The sequence below is a fragment of the Lipotes vexillifer genome, unplaced genomic scaffold (genome assembly GCF_000442215.2).
Source record: "Lipotes vexillifer unplaced genomic scaffold, Lipotes_vexillifer_v1.1 scaffold585, whole genome shotgun sequence".
Lineage (NCBI taxonomy): Eukaryota > Metazoa > Chordata > Mammalia > Artiodactyla > Lipotidae > Lipotes > Lipotes vexillifer.
The window spans coordinates 141,057-159,023 of NW_006793006.1; positions in this window are offsets into that span (position 1 = coordinate 141,057).

Here is a 17,967-nt window from a genome sequence, read left to right on the forward strand (position 1 = left end):
TCATAATAAGGCCACAGACACCACAAAACACACCACCAGACATGTAGCTGCCCACCAAAAAGACAAGATCCAGCCTCATCCACTGGTACACAGGCACTAGTCCCTTCCACCAGGAAGCCGTCACAATTAACTGACCCAACCTTAGCTACTGGGGACAGACACCACAAACAATGGCAACTACGAACCTGCAGCCTGAGAAAAGGGGACCCCAAACACAGTAAGTTAAGAAAAATGAGAAGACAAAGAAACACACAGCAGATGAAGTAGCAAAGCAAAAACCTACCAGACCAAACAAATGAAGCAGAAATAGGCAGTCTACTTGAAAAAGAATTCACAGTAATGATAGTAAAGCTGATCTAAAATCTTGGAAATACAACTGAGAAAATACAAGAAACGTTTAACAAGGACCAAGAAGAACTAAAGAGCAAACAAGCAGTGATGAACAGCACAATAATTGCAATTAAAAATTCTCTAGAAGGGATCAATAGGAGAATAAATGAGGCAGAAGAAAGGATAAGTGACCTGGAAGATAAAATAGTGGAAATAACTACTGCAGAGCAGAATAAAGAAAAAAGAATGAAAAGAATTGAGGACAGTCTCAGAGACCTCTGGGACAACATTAAACAGCCCATGCTCCACAAAACGTGAAGCCCCCACCCGTGCACCACAATGAAGAGTAGCCCCTGCTCGTCGCAAATAGAGAAAGCCCACGCACAGCAATGAAGACCCAATGCAGGCAAAACATAAATAAATTTTTAAAATAAATTTTTAAAATAAATAAGTAAATAAGTATTGTGTACTTATTTTTTCTTGAAATATCCATTTAAGAACCATACACAGGAAGAGCTTCAAGATGGTGGAAGAGTAAGATGCAGAGATCACCTTCCTCCCCACAAATACATAAGAAATACATCTACATGTGGAACAACTCCTACAGAACACCTACTGAATGCTGCCAGAAGCCCTCAGACCTCCCAAAAGGCAAGAAACCCCCCACATACCTGGGTAGGGCAAAAGAAAAAAGAATAAACGGAGACAAAAGAATAGGGATGGGACCTGCATCAGTGGGAGGGAGCTGTGAAGGAAGAAAGGTTTCCACACAATAGGAAGGCCCTTTGCGGGCGGAGACTGCGGGTGGCGGAGGGGGAAAGCTTCGGAGCCGCGGAGGAGAGAACAGCAACAGTGGTGCAGAGGGCAGAGCGAGGAGATTCCCGCACAGAGGATTGGTGCCAACCGGTACTCACCAGCCCAAGAGACTTGTCTGCTCACCTGCTGGGACGGGCGGGGGCTGGGAGCTGAGGCTCGGGCTTCGGTCGGAACCCAGGGAGAGGACTGGGGTTGGCGGCATGAACACAGCCTGAAGGGGGCTAGTGCACGACGGCTAGCCGGAAGGGAGTCCGGGAAAGTCTGGAGGTGCCGAAGAGGCAAGAGACTTTTCCTTCCCTCTCTGTTTCCTGGTGCGCGAGGAGAGGGGATTAAGAGCGCTGCTTAAAGGAGCTCCAGAGATGGGCGTGAGCCGCAGCTATCAGCGCGGACCCCAGAGACGGGCCTGAGACGCTAAGGCTGCTGGTGCGGCCAACAAGAAGCCTGTGTGCAAGCACAGGTCACTTTCCACACTTCCCCTCCTGGGAGCCTGTGCAGCCCGCCACTGCCAGGGTCCTGTGAGCCAGGGCCAACATAGCTGGTAGAACGCACGGCGCACCTCAGGCTGCTGCAATGTCAAGCTGGCCTCTGCCGCCACAGGCTGGCCCTGCATCCGTACCCCTCCCTCCCCATGGCCTGAGTGAGCCAGAGGCCCTGAAACAGCTGCTCCTTTAACCCCGTCCTGCCTGAGCGAGGAACAGATGCCTTCAGATGACCTACACGCAGAGGCGGGTCCAAATCCAAAGCTGAACCCCAGGAGCTGTGCAAACAAACAAGAGAAAGGGAATTTCTTCCCAGTAGCCTCAGGAGCAGCAGATTAAATCTCCACAATCAACTTGATGTACCCTGCATCTGTGGAATACCTGAATAGACAACGAATCATCTGAAATTGAGGAAGTGGACTTTGGGAGCAAAGAGATACATTTTTTTTCCCCTTTTTCTCTTTTTGTGACTGTGCATGTGTATGCTTCTGTGTGTGATTCTGTTTGTATAGCATTGCTTTTACCATTTGTCCTTGGTTTCTGTCTGCTTTTTCTGTTTTTTTTTAACTTAAAAAATTTTTTTCTTACTAATTATTTTTTATTTTAATTACTTTATTTTATTTTACTTTATTTTATTTTATCTTATTCTTTCTTATTTTTCTCCCTTTTATTCTGAGCTGTGTGGAGGACACGCTCTCAATGCTCCAGCCAGGCGTCAGGGTTGTGCCACTGAGGTGGGAGAGCCAAGTTCAGGACACTGGTCCACCAGAGACCTTGCAGCTCCACATAATATCAAACAGCGAAAATCTCCCAGAGATATCCATCTCAACGCCAAGACCTAGCTCCATTCAATGACTAGCAAGACACAGCACAGGACACCCTATGTCAAACAACTAGCAAGACAGTAACATAACCCCATCCATTAGCACAGAGGCTGCCTAAAATCATAATAAGGCCACAGACACCACAAAACACACCACCAGACATGTAGCTGCCCACCAAAAAGACAAGATCCAGCCTCATCCACTGGAACACAGGCACTAGTCCCTTCCACCAGGAAGCCGTCACAATTAACTGACCCAACCTTAGCTACTGGGGACAGACACCACAAACAATGGCAACTACGAACCTGCAGCCTGAGAAAAGGGGACCCCAAACACAGTAAGTTAAGAAAAATGAGAAGACAAAGAAACACACAGCAGATGAAGTAGCAAAGCAAAAACCTACCAGACCAAACAAATGAAGCAGAAATAGGCAGTCTACTTGAAAAAGAATTCACAGTAATGATAGTAAAGCTGATCTAAAATCTTGGAAATACAACTGAGAAAATACAAGAAACGTTTAACAAGGACCAAGAAGAACTAAAGAGCAAACAAGCAGTGATGAACAGCACAATAATTGCAATTAAAAATTCTCTAGAAGGGATCAATAGGAGAATAAATGAGGCAGAAGAAAGGATAAGTGACCTGGAAGATAAAATAGTTGAAATAACTACTGCAGAGCAGAATAAAGAAAGAAGAATGAAAAGAATTGAGGACAGTCTCAGAGACCTCTGGGACAACATTAAACACAGCAACATTTAAATTATAGGAGTCCCTGAAGAAGGAGAGAAAAAGAAAGGGACTGAGAAAATATTTGAAGAGATTATAGTTGAAAATTTCCCTAATGTTGGAAAGAAAATAGTTAATCAAGTCCAAGAAGCACAGTCACATACAGAATAAATGCAAGGAGAAACACACCAAGACACATATTAATGAAACTATCAAAAATTAAATACAAAGGAAAAAAATTAGAAGCAGCAAGGGAAAAACAACAAATAACACACAAGGGAATCCCCATAAGGGTAACAGCTGATCTCTCAGCAGAAACTCTGCAAGCCAGAAGGGAGTGGCAGGACATACTGAAAGTGATGAAGGAGAAAAACCTGCAACCAAGATTACTCTACCCAGCAAGGATCTCATTCAGATTTGATGGAGAAATTAACACCTTTACAGACAAGCAAAAGCTAAGAGAATTCAGCACCACCAAACCAGCTTTACAACAAATGCTAAAGGAACTTCTCTAGGTAAGAAAAACAAGAGAAGGAAAAGACTTACAGGATCAAACCCAAAACAATTCAAAAAATGATAATATGAACATACATATCGATAATTAAGTTAAATGTAAGTGGATTAAATGCTCCAACAAAAACACATACACTGGCTGAATGCATACAAAAACAAGACCCGTATATATGCTGTCTACAAGAGACCCACTTCAGACCTAGGGATACATACAGACTGAAAGTGAGGGGATGGAAAAAGATATTCCATGCAAATGGAAATCAAAAGAAAGCTGGAGTAGCAATACTCAGATCAGACAAAATAGACTTTAAAATAAAGACTTACAAGAGATAAAGAATGACACTACATAATGATCAAAGGATCGATCCAGGAACAAGATATGACAATTATTTATGCACCCAACATTGGAGCACCTCAATACATAAGGCAAATACTAAGAGCCATAAAATGAGAAATCGACAGTAACACAATCATAGTAGGGGACATTAACACCCCACTTTCACCAATGGACAGATCATCCAAAATGAAAATAAATAAGTAAACACAAGCTTTAAATGATACATTAAACAAGATGGACTTAACTGATATTTATAGGATATTCCATCCAAAAACACCAAAATACACATTCTTCTCAAGTGCTCATGGAACATTCTGCAGGATAGATCATATCATGGGTCACAAATCAAGTCTTGGTAAATTTAAGAAAATTGAAATCATATCAAGTATTTTTTCCAACCATAACGTTATGAGACTAGATATCAATTACAGGAAAAATCTGTAAGAAATACAAACACATGGAGGCTAAACAACACACTACTTAATAACCAAGAGATCACTGAAGAAATCAAAGAGGAAATCAAAAAATACCTAGAAACAAACGACAATGAAAACACAATGACCCAAAAGCTATGGGATACAGCAAAAGCAGTTCTAAGAGGGAAGTTTATAGCTATAGAAGCCTACATTAAAATACAAGAAACAACTCAAATAAACAACCTAACTTTACACATAAAGCAATTAGAGAAAGAAGAACAAAAAATCCCCAAAGTTAGCAGAAGGAAAGAAATCATAAAGATCAGATCAGAAATAAATGAAAAAGAAATGAAGGAAATGATAGCAAAGATCAATAAAACTAAAAGCTGGTTCTTTGAGAAGATAAACAAAATTGATAAACCATTAGCCAGACTCATCACGAAAAAAAGGGAGAAGACTCAAATCAATAGAATTAGAAATGAAAAAGGAAAAGTAACAACTGACACTGCAGAAATACAAAGGATCATGAGAGATTACTACAAGCAACTCTATGCCAATAACATGCACAACCTGGAAAAAATGGACAGATTCTTAGAAATGCACAACCTTCTTAGACTGAACCAGGAAGAAATAGAAAATATGAACAGACCAATCACAAGCACTGAAACTGAAACTGTGATTAAAAATCTTCCAACAAACAAAAGCCCAGGACCAGACGGCTTCACAGGCGAATTCTATCAGACATTTAGAGAACAGCTAACAACTATCCTTCTCAAACTCTTACAAAATATAGCAGAGGAAGGAACACTCCCAAACTCATTCTACGAGGCCACCATCATCCCGATACCAAAACCTGACAAATACGCCACAAAGAAAGAAAACTACAGGCCAATATCACTGATGAACATAGATGCCAAAATCCTCAAGAAAATACTAGCAAACAGAATCCAACAGCCCATTAAAAGGATCATACGCTCTGATCAAGTGGGGTTTAACCCAGGAATGCAAGGATTCTTCAATATACGCAAATCAGTCATCATGATACACCATATTAACAAATTGAAGGAGAAAAACCATATGACCATCTAAGTAGAAGCAGAGAAAGCATTTGACAAATTCAACACCCATTTATGATAAAAAAAAAAAAAACCTGGAGAAAGTAGGCATCGAGGGAACTTACCTCAATATAATAAAGGCCGTATATGACAAACCCACAGCCAGCATTGTTCTCAATGGTGAAAAATGGAAACTATTTCCTCTAAGATCAGGAACAAGAGAAGGTTGCCCACTCTCACTACTATTATTCAACATAGTTTTGGAAGTTTTAGCCACAGCAATCAGAGAAGAAAAAGAGATAAAAGGAATCCAAATTGGAAAAGAAGTAAAGGTGTCACTGTTTGCAGATGACATGATACTACTCTACAAAGAGAATCCTAAAGATGCTACCAGAAAACTACTAGAGCTAATCAATGAATTTGGTAAAGTAGCAGGATACAAAATTAATGCACAGAAATCTCTTGCATTCCTATACACAAATGATGAAAAATCTGAAAGTGAAATCAAGAAAACACTCCCATTTACCATTGCAACAAAAATTGGGCTCCCTGACTTCAGACTATGCTACAAAGCTACAGTAATCAAGACAGTATGGTAGTGGCACAGAAACAGAAATATAGATCAATGGAACAGGATAGAAAGCCCAGAGATAAACACATCCACATATGGTCACCTTATCTTTGATAAAGGGGGCAAGAATATACAGTGGAGAAAATATAACCTCTTCAATAATTGGTGCTGGGAAAACTGAACAGCCACATATAAAAGAATGAAGTTAGAACACTCCCTAACACCATAGACAAAAATAAACTTAAAATGGATTAAAAACCTAAATGTAAGGCCAGACACCACCAAACTCTTAGAGGCAAACATAGGCAGAAAACTCTATGACATAAATCACAGCAAGATCCTTTTTGACCCACCTCCTAGAGAAATGGAAATAAAAACAAAAATAAACACATGAGACCTAATGAAACTTAAAAGCTTTTGCACAGCAAAGGAAACCATAAACAAGATGAAAAGACAACCCTCAGAATGGGAGAATATATTTTCAAATGAAGCAACTGATAAAGGATTATTCTGCAAAGCATACAAGCAACTCATGCAGCTCAATATCAAAAAAACAGACAAGCCAAACCAAAAATGGGCAGAAGCCCTAAATAGACATTTCTCCAAAGAAGATATATAGAGACTGCCAAAAAGTACATGAAAGAATGCTCAACATCATTAACTATTAGAGAAATGTAAATCAAAACTACAATGAGATATCATCTCACACTGGTCAGAATGGCCATCATCAAAAAATCTACAATAAATGCTGGAGAGGGTGTGAAGGAAAGAGAACCCTCCTGCACTGTTGGTGGGAATGTAAATTGATACAGCCACTATGGAGAAGAGTGTGGAGGTTCCTTAAAAAACTAAAATTAGAACTACCATATGACCCAGCAATCCCACTACTGGGCATATATCCTCAGAAAAACATAATTCAAAAAGAGTGATGTACCAAAATGTTCATTGCAGCTCTATTTACAATAGCCAGGACATGGAAGCAACCTAAGTGTCCATCAACAGATGAGTGGATAGAGAATATGTGGCACATATATACAATGGAATATTACTCAGCCATAAAAAGGAATGAAAATGAATTACTTGTAGTGAGGTCGATGGACCTAGAGACTGTCATACAGAGTGAAGTAAGTCAGAAAGAGAAAAACAAATACCGTATGCTAACACATATATATGGAATCTAAAGAAAAAAAAAGATCAGAAGAACCTAGGGGCAAGACGGGAATAAAGATGCAGACCTACTAGAGAATGGACTTGAGGACACAGGGAGGGGGAAGGGTAAGCTGTGACAAAGTGAGAGAGTGGCATGGACATATATACACTACCAAATGTAAAATAGATATCTAGTGGGAAGCAGCCGCATAGCAGCGGGAGATCAGCTTGGTGCTCTGTGACCACCTAGAGGGGTGGGATAGGGAGGGTGGGAGGGAGATAGACGCAAGAGGGAAGAGATATGGGGACATATGTATATGTGTAACTGATTCACTTTGTTATAAAGCAGAAACGAACACACCATTGTCAAGCAATTATACTCTATAAAGATGTTAAAAAAATAACCATGCATAGTGGATAAGTAAAGGAAGATGGTCCCCTAGAGCTGTATTGATTTCATTTTTCTGCATATAAATTACTTCCTGGTGCGAGACTCTAGCTCACATCAAAGTGCATGGAAGACAGATAGTAAAGTTCAGGTGGAGGTCTTTGCTTGGGTCATTCTTCCAGATGGTGTTCAAATTCTGTAGTTCTCATCTGGAGTTATTTTATTTTCCTCTGAATTATATATTTCCTTTATTAAATGAAAGATCAAGAAAAATTTTAGAAAATAATTATCTATTAAACAGATCAAAACCAAAAATGCAGAAAGCCTAAGATGAAGTCTAAACACTTACAAATGAGTGTGTGTGTGTATGTGTGTATGTGTGTTTAAGCTGAATAGTTTTTCTGACTCTTATTACCTCAGAGTCTCTATTAACTGCTCACTCTTATCATTCTTTTCCTGAAATATTTTCCAAAACTTTTCCCATTTTAAATTTTTTTTTAGCTTTCCTTTTCTTCATTTTTTCCTTGCAGTCAGGAATACTGTGTAATTAACTAAGGAACCTTTTCTGTGACACTCAGCAGGCTCACCACCTGCTAGAAGAATATTTGATCAAGTCTAAGTCTGTAGCTAGAATTTCTTGAAGGCCATAGGAAAAAACATAGAAAGAGGAAAATAGAGAAAGAAAAATAAAATCGCAAGGGAAACTGGAATAGAGTAGGATAGGTACAAAGTGAACGTAAGATGATATTGGTGCAAAGGTGTACAAACACAAAAATGCATGTTTCTTTGTTATTTACTCCTATGATTGCCCCTCATCACAATAAATTTTGTTTTGAAGCATAATTTATGTGAAATAAAATGCTTCAAATTTATTTGTAAATTTCTATGAGTTTTGACAAATGTACACACCTGCACTACCCAATTAAGATACAGAAGATTTCCATCATGCCAGAAAGTCCCCCCATCAACTTTCATTGGTTTGTATTTAAATTGACTGTTTATTTGTCTCTCTTCCTAAAGTGGACAAAAACTCTTTGAGGGAAGGCAATATACTTTGTCAATGATTGTTCCACATCACAAAGCATAGTGTCTAAATTAAAGTAAGTAACAAACACTCACATGCAGGATTAATGACTAATATTAAGGAGACTAGAGAAAAGATAGATGATGTGGAAGATGACAGAGTGGTGGTTTTTATAGAAAGATATGAATTGCAATTGAACATACTCTATGTAAACATTCAACTTTTACATACCACAAAGAAAAAATGTCATTAATTTTTTTTTTTTTTTTTTTTTTGCGGTACGCAGGCCTCTCACTGTTGTGGCCTCTCCCATTGTGGAGCACAGGCTCCAGACGCACAGGCTCAGCGGCCATGGCTCATGGGCCTAGCCACTCTGCGGCATGTGGGATCTTCCCGGACCGGGGCACGAACCCGTGTCCCCTGCATCGGCAGGTGGACTCTCAACCACTGCGCCACCAGGGAAGCCCTGTCATTAATTTTTGGTTGTATGTGGCTATAATTGAATTTTTCTTGCAGTAACCTCCCTAGAAGAATCAACACCTTAATTAGGTTTTATATTAATCAAGAATAGTGTTAGTTGCAAGTGACAGGAAAAATATTCCTAAATAATTATACAAATAAAGTAATTATTAGTAGATGTATCCAGAAAAAAAAATAGTAACAGTTAGACTTGACCAAAAGAAATTACTCAAAAGTCACTAGGATTTTCTTTCTCTATTTTGTCTCCTCTTCATTCTCTACCCATTCAAACTCTCACCCTCACCCAGTATGAAGGAGGTATTGCTAGTAGAATTCAGGAATCATGCTCTAATGTCTACAGCATCGAAAATAAAAGTGGCTTCTTTATTCTGAGTCAGTTTGAAATACACTGAGGCCATGAACTGACAGGAATGATTTAAATTAGAATCATTCTTATAACTATGCCACTAGCTCACAATAATTTTTTATTAAGAAATCATGACAGAAAAAAGAATTCTTTTAGGCTTACTTCTTCAAAATCATGTGTTCTTAAGTCAAATTAGGGTTAATATAAGATTAAGTTGTTCAGGGACTTCCCTGGCAGTCCAGTGGTAAAGAATCTGCCTTCCAAGGCAGGGGATGCGGGTTTGATCCCTGGTCAGGGAACTAAGATCCCACATGCCGCGGGGCAACAAAGCCCATGCACTACAACTAGAGAGCCCAAGTGCTGCGAAATACTGAGCCCACATGCTCTGAAGCCTGCATGCCACAACTACAGAGAAGCCCACACACCACAACGGAGATCCCGCATGCCACAACTAAGACCCGACATAGCCAAAAATAATTAAATAAATAAAAATAAATTAATTAGCATTAAAAAAGATTAAGCTGTTCAGAAATCTTCCTTTTTAATTAGAATATGACTTATTTGAGAAAAAAAGATTACTTATAGTCATCATTGTAACTCAAAATATTCAGTATCTCTGTTTTAGAGGAGAAAGCATTTTGTACCTGAGGGTAACAGAATATATAATATATATTATAGGTGTTTTATATATATATATATATATATATATAAAATATCAGGGCAAGGTGTGATGAGAACGCTATACAAAGGACAGAGAGTACCTCTAGAAACTCAAGTGAAATCAAATGAGATAATTGCTGAACCTCATTAATGTAGACTAATAGAATGTCAGGAAAAAATTCAGACCAGATCTGGTGGGACTTAAGGAGAATAATTTTGTAATAGAAGTGACCTCCATGAGGGTAACCAGATGGTCCAATGAACACTGAAAAATGCACTTTGCAAACCCAAGCACGGAACCAAGGGTCTTAAATAATGGTAACATTAGGGGTGATAGACTTTCCAAGTCATGGTCTTACAATCACAGGATATTCCTAATAAAGGATTGTGAAAGCTGTCAGAATCATGACCCCCAGTGAAGCTTCCTGTATCTGCCATATTTATGCTCTCTGTAGTCACCTTCACGCTGAGTCTAGGTTTGGCCATGTGACTTGCTTTGGCCAGTAGGACAAAAAAAAAAAGTAACAGAAGTAGAGACATTAAAAAATTATTTCACTTTGGGGTTTACCCTCTAATCACACTTCCAGCATGTGAAGCCCAGGCTAATAAGCTGTAGACACGTGGCTCAGATGACAGCTAGCATTAACCACCTAGTATGCAGTGAGGCCATCTGGACTCAAGCAAATGACTGTGGCCACATGATAATCTTCCATCAAGAACAAAAGTAGAAACATCTACTTGAGTCCAGGTTAAATTTCTGAGCCACAGAATCATGAGAAGATAATGTTAGTGTTTTAGGCCAATAATTTTTGGTGTGTGTGTGTGTGTGTGTATGCAATTACAGATAAATATCTGAGATAGAAATATTACCTTGAAATGGAGTGCTGCCATAGCAAAACCCTAAACTGATATGTCTGTCTTTGGCCAGTCAGCAGGTACAGGCTGGAAAGAATGTAAGGAGATAGATAATAAAGGAGAAAAACCAGGAGGAGGCCTGACGTCAGGCTGGAAGAATTGCAAACAAACTGCTACTTCTCTGTAAATGAGGCAAGGAGAAAGCTGCTGGAGGGCTGAGAGGTTGAGGACCCATGAATGCTGAGGTAGAATAATTGGCCCACATGAAAGAACCTTGAAAGACAGTATCTGTATCAAATGAATTGTTGGATCTGGCTAAGGACATGTCCTGGCAGTTTTTGAAAGTATCCGGCTTTTTTTTTAGCTGAGTTTTGCTAAGTTATGAGGACAAAGAGGAGAGACAAAAAGGAACCATTCCTTTTGCGAGGGTGATTTGGAGGAAAAATAGAGGAGAGGTGACTTGCTGCTTCGGAAAATAAAGCTTTTACATTTTCACTCTATCTGGCAAAAACATTCTTAAAGCAATAAGTGTCCTCAAGGGAAAGATCAAAGGAAGGGTGTGGTAGTAAGGCCTTTACTTTAGATGTCAGAAAGATTTAAGGCCATGCCTAAAGATCTGTTCAGGGTGACAAAGATGGATTAAAAAACCATATAAACATTGCTACATAGTAGCCTGACACCCCAAAAGGAGAGAGAAGTCTATCCTGAAATGAATGTGACTCTGGGGGCATTAAATAAAGCCTCCAAAGCAACCTAGGAAACTCAGGAAGTTACTTAAATAAGTGTACTATTAAGAACACCGACAGCTTGGATAGAGAAGAAGGAACAGAGAGGATTCAAAATTAAATGAGGCCTCTCGGCCCTACTCTCGAAACACATACAGCAGAAGGGATGCTTTGCTGAAAACATGGACTATTTCTTTTTCGTCTGTGGTTTTTTATTTTTGTTAATTGCAGTATACTCGATTTACAATATTAGTTTCAGGTGTACAACACAGTGACTTGATATTTTTATAGATTATACTCGATTTATAGATATAAAATATTGGCTATATTTCCTGTGCTGTACCATATATCCTTGTAACTTGTTTATTTTACTCATAGTAGTTTGTACCACTTAACCCCCTACCCCTACCTTGCCCTTCCCCCACTTCCCTCTCCCACTGGTAACTGCTAGTTTGTTCTACACATTTGTCAGTTTGTTTCTGTTTTGTTATATCTCTTCATTTGTTGTATGCTTTTAAGGAAGGGCATTCTAAAGGGTGGGGCCAAGAACTACAGAGACAGGCTAAGGAGCTGCTTCTAGGGAGGAAAGCTGGGGCCTCGGTAGAGACCATCCCTTGCCCCAAAACAGGAACATGTATCTGGATTTCAGAAATTCTCTGGACCTGTTATTATTCTCTCTTATATTAAATGGGCCTATGCATTAATTTTCTATTGCTACACTATAAATTACCACAAACTCACTGCCTAAAATAACACAATTTATTGTCTCATTGTCTCTGTGCGTTAGGAATCTGGGTGCCATTTGCTGAGTCCTCTGCTCATAGCCTCACTTGCTTAAATTCAAGGTGTTAGCCAGGGCTGGGACCCCTTCTGAGACTCAAGTATCTTTTCCAAGATCCCTGTGAGCAGAATTCAGTTTCTTGCATCTGCAGGATGAAGGACCTCAGCTTCTAAAGAACACCCATCATCCCCTGCTACATGGTGCTCTTTACACACTGGTAGTTTGATTTCCTTCTAGGCCAAGAGGAACATGAATCTCTGATGCTCACCTTCTTTTAAAATGCTCACCTGGTTAGGTCAGGCCCACTCAGTATAATCGCTCTTTTGATTAACCGTAAGTGAACTGATAGGTTACCTAATTGTAAGAAAGATATCCCATCATATTCACTGGTCCCACCCACATTCAAAGAGAGGAGGTTGTTCAGGGCACATACATCAGAGGGGGAATCTTAGGGGCATTTAGAATTCTGTTTACCACAGAGTGTGACCATTAGATGAGGGTGTGTGGGCTGGATTGTGTTGTTTATTTTTATTTCATTTTGTTTTTTTCATTTTGTTTTTTTTTTTGACCATGACTTGTGGCAGGTGGGATCTTAGTTCCCCAACCAGGGATGGAACACAGGCCCCCTGCAGTGAAAGAGTCCTAACCACTGGACCACCAGGGAATTCCCTGTTATTTATTTTTAATTCAGAGGTCTATGAATGAAGAGTAGGTACATCTACCTACTGTAGATGAAGAAGGGCTTCATCTACATCCAGGCAATGTGCTCACAAATTTTGGATTTTGAGCCTGATGACATAATTAGAGAAGACTTTGGGGACCTTAGCAGTGAGTGAGTGTATGTTGGATGTGAAGGGTTGTAAGTCATTGGGTCCAGTGGAACACTGTGATGGACTGTTACAGTAATACCACTCCACAAGGCATCACACTTCTCTGTATAAGTGCAGTTGTGAAATATCCTTCCTATTTGCATTGAATTTGCCTTGCTTTGGCCAACAAATCATCAGGAAATGTCACACAGAGACTTGAAAAGTACTTATTCTTCGAAAAATCAAAGAACTGTAAACTCATCTCAACTCTTGCCAGTGGGTTTGCTTTCCACAGGGAATGAGAATTCCCTGGTGGTCCAGTGGTTAGGATTCTGTGCTTCCACTGCAGGTGGCATGGGTTCCATCCCTGGTCAGGGAACTAAGATCCCACACGCCATGTAGCCAAAAAGAAAAAAAAATTCACAGTGATATGGATTAGTGAATCTGAATCATATACTTCACTTGTATTCTCAGATTAAGCACATAAGAAATTTTTATAAATAACAAGAAACACGTTTCTCACTGTTGGACAAGGGAATTAAAAATAAAAAAAGAAATGCTAGAAGAACCTTGTGCTAATTGGATTGGAATTGGAAGATTTTAGTATGTATCTATGGTTTTTAATACATGCATACATATGGTAGGTAGATGGATGAACAGATAGATAAATAGATATAAATACCTGTCTGCTAATAGTGCGTAGAAACAATGACAGTCCAGCAGCAATGAAAATGCTAGTACTCAGAATTTGATTTCTAAATACCATGCTCTATTTACAGGAAACAGAGATTCTTAGAGAATTTAATAAGCACAGGGGTGGAACCGGGAAAGTATAAAATTAGCCTAGAATATCCCGCTATGAAAGAAATAAGGTTGTAAAGCAATTATACTCCAATAAAGATGTTAAAAAAAAAAAAGAAGGAAATGCTCAAAGATTGATAGATACAGATCTAAAGGTTATAGGAGCCTACTTGAACTTCTCATTGTAAAAAAAAAAAATGGGAATAGCTATTCTATTTATATCCTATGCTTAAGATATCAACTCGCATAATAAACACCTCATATAAAATATTAATTAGGAAAAGAAAAATAAAGTCTGAACAATATGATTCATTCTTAATATTTAAAAAGGCAAACACTGTGAGCCAGTGGGCTGTTAAAAAACGTTGTTTCCAGCACCTTTTCAAAATGCTGAAACATTGTTAAAATAAATTGAAGTTTATCTCTTCTAAATAAAATGAAAATGTGCATATATCACCTGTGCTCTTCTCTTGACACTGAGCAGACGCTACCTACTAACAACTTTAATTCCCTCTACAGAAGGTTTGTATATTTGTATTTCCTTCACCAACAACAGGTTCTATAAAGAGGCCTTTATTAAACATTTATTATCGATGATGTTTCCATGACATATATCCTTTTGAGTCAGTTTCTGTGTTCTTCTAACATGAGATATACAAAATTTCTGTTTTCCTTCCATAGTTAGACATTATCTATCCGAAGAAAATAATTGAGTCAGACTTCTTTCTGAAAGTTGATAATTTTCTCTAAAGTCTTATACATTCTTTTTCTAAACTATACTAGATACTGTTATTAGGAAATGCTTCAGTTAAAAAAATAAGTTTAAAGGAAATTGCTTTATGAGAATAATCACCTAAATTAATAATATTTAGGTAAGAAACACAATACAATACAGAAAGGAAGAATACAATCACATTTATGTCGATATTACACTCTGTGTTTCAAAAAGGTAATCCAGTTGCCAAGAATCCAACAGCCCTATAACAATAAAAGGAAATGTTCATACAATTACTGACTTTATGGCTTTTATTTTTTTCCTGAGGAAAAGTCAATAAAGGAATAAAGGAAATATACTTTTAACTCTGCTGGCTTTAATATGAACATTGTGTTTATTTTAATTGCTAATATTGTTTAAACATACATCTCTTTTATCTTAAAGCACTGTTATCCGCATCTTATTCTCTATCAAATAATGGCTTGATTCCATTACATTCTCTTAAATAGGCCAATAAATGAGCAATAGATTAAGCTATTGTTTTTTTAGAGGCTCCTGCCTTCTCTCACATGTCTTTTTCTGTGGCTATATACATTATACTTTCCTTTAGTGATAACATGTTTCAATATAAAGATTTACTATATTCAGATACTCATCATTCTCCTTGCTCCTGGGGTAGACTTTTCCCTGTTGTTACATGAATGATTTCTAGCCCTTCCTCCATTTTACCTCCACCACATTTGTTCCAAAGTGTGCAGCTACCACTAGCTGCCTAATCTACCCCTCTCCCTGAGCCAGTGGGATGCCATCTGGATGCAAGAACTTTGCACTGGCAACAGAATAGGGATGAGAAGTAGTGGTTTGAAATCTCTTACTGCCCATTCTGCTTCAGTCACACTTTCTGCATAATATCCTAGCCTCTTTCTTCACTCCTACATACCTTGTGAGCAGAATGTTGTAGTCCACAAAGGGCACCTCAGAAACAAAGGAGCTGAGAGAAGGAAAGGGTCCTGCAGGCAATAAAGGAAGGAGAGGAGACGGATAGAGCCAGAAGGAGAGGGAAGAGTGTCTGCTTTGTTCTTGTGGGTCCAATATTTGGTAACTGGCCTGTGCTCTAGATTTATCTGTCTCTTCATTTTGGAACAAAGTTACTAGAATGTGTTGTTTACTGCCTGACTAGCTTACTGGATCCCCTCAGGAACACTGAAGTTTCTCCTTCCTCTTTCAATCATTGGTTAGATCTGAATAACCACCCCCTCTACCTATTATAGAAGGAAATCTCTGGGAAGCTTAGAGAAAGTGATGGTCCACACTAAGTAAAGCAGAATATTTGCCAAAAATATTTGCCAAAAGACTTACAAAACTTGGCACGTTACAGGGGATATACATAAACATCAAGAACCTACCAATTGGCTACGATTCACAGGAGTGCCTTGAAGACACATGGATGAGAGGGAATCTGGCATTACTGAGAAGCAAAGTGGTGGATGTTCTCGGTAGGTCAGAGCTGATGGTGGGAGACACTATTACAGATCTGACCATCCAGACAGCAAGGGGCATGACATAAAGGAGGCAACGATGATGGTGCTTAACCATCAGGGACAAACTGTCTGCAATGTTATTGTAAAGAATAGCAACACCTGAGTGGCAGACAGGTGAATTAACCCTTAGAGATCTCTGGGGATGCTTAAGACAACATGGATTCCCTTGAGATAAGATAGATAAATAACTAACAAAGGAATTGCTTAACCTATACAAAAGACAAGAGGCTGCACAATTAGTGCCCTATCCAGTGTAAAGTCACAAACTTTATGCCAGTTCAGACCTGAACCAGTTTTCATCCCTTGAATTGATTGACTAAAGAAGCGGCCGGATTCCCAGAGAGAAGGACCGTACAAAGTCACGGCAAATATACACTCTAATGATTCCCTCATTCCTATTCACAATGGCTATTTCGCTAGAAAGACTTTATACTCAGGAAATGGGGATACCCAAACATTTCAAGGATTTTTGTCTTTGCCAATATAAAGTCTCTGGATCCCTGAGGAGTGATGCTTTAATGGAGTAACCCAGCAAATGTGAAAATAAACATAACAAACTACAACTGCTGCCCAATCACTTTTGTCTCTTTGTGCAAGGAATCACCAAACTGGTCCTCAGGAATAAATGCTTTAGTTATGAAATGTTGAAGGATGTCAAGAACTATGAAATGTCTGAGATTTTTACATTGCTCACAAAATAAGTAATTATCCTAACTTATTGGCATAGATGCTGGCGAGGGACATTACAGACAAAGAACTTCAGCACTCAAGTTGCAGTAGACAACATGAGCTTCGTGTTACCATGGGTGCCTTGGGGCTGACACGCCCACCAGACAATAGGAGGAAGCCTAGGTGCATGCTCTGAGTGCAGTGGTTTTGCACTGCATCGGAAGAACCTCAGGCTTCAAAAGCTCCAATCTTTCGGACAGGGGTGCTTGCCAAACTGCCTAACTGTCGCCATGGAAGGTACATTATCTAATAAAGATACAGCTCAGCCTTCTGCCTTGGAGGAAACAGAACAATCTGTCTTCCAACAAACATCCTTAAAAAGTTAGTCCAAACAACATAACTTAATATACATCTTTCAGAAATGAAAGAGACTCATGGAGAATTATCTCCCAACAATACCTGAACCTCATTTCTATACCACTTTACTACTGGTGAATTTTCTCATATGGGTACATACCATCTGTCAGCCATTCTGATTATGATTTGACTGACAGGCTGAAACCAAATCGGTTTGAAAAGTCTTATGCAGCATTTAACTAAAGCCACTATCAAGGACCCTAACAGCAAAATGATGACAAGTGGTACTACTGACTTCAGTCTGGTATCACTCATTCCCAGCTGAGTAAACCCTACAAACCATCAGTGTCTGGCTTAGAAAACCAGGTGGTATTCTCCCTAAGTGTCTGTATTGACCTTTCTGCACGTCAGCAGGACCAAGGTATGAATTCAGGTACAGCAGTTTGTATTTAAAATTGCCCAGACCTCACCTTGGACAATAGGTAGGGCAATTCAGCTAACAGAGCCTGCACTTGATGTCTTTCATGAGACTAAACACTTGGCGGACTCTTATGACTAACCCTAAGGTGCAATGCACTGTTTTTTGGGGAAATAAAAGTT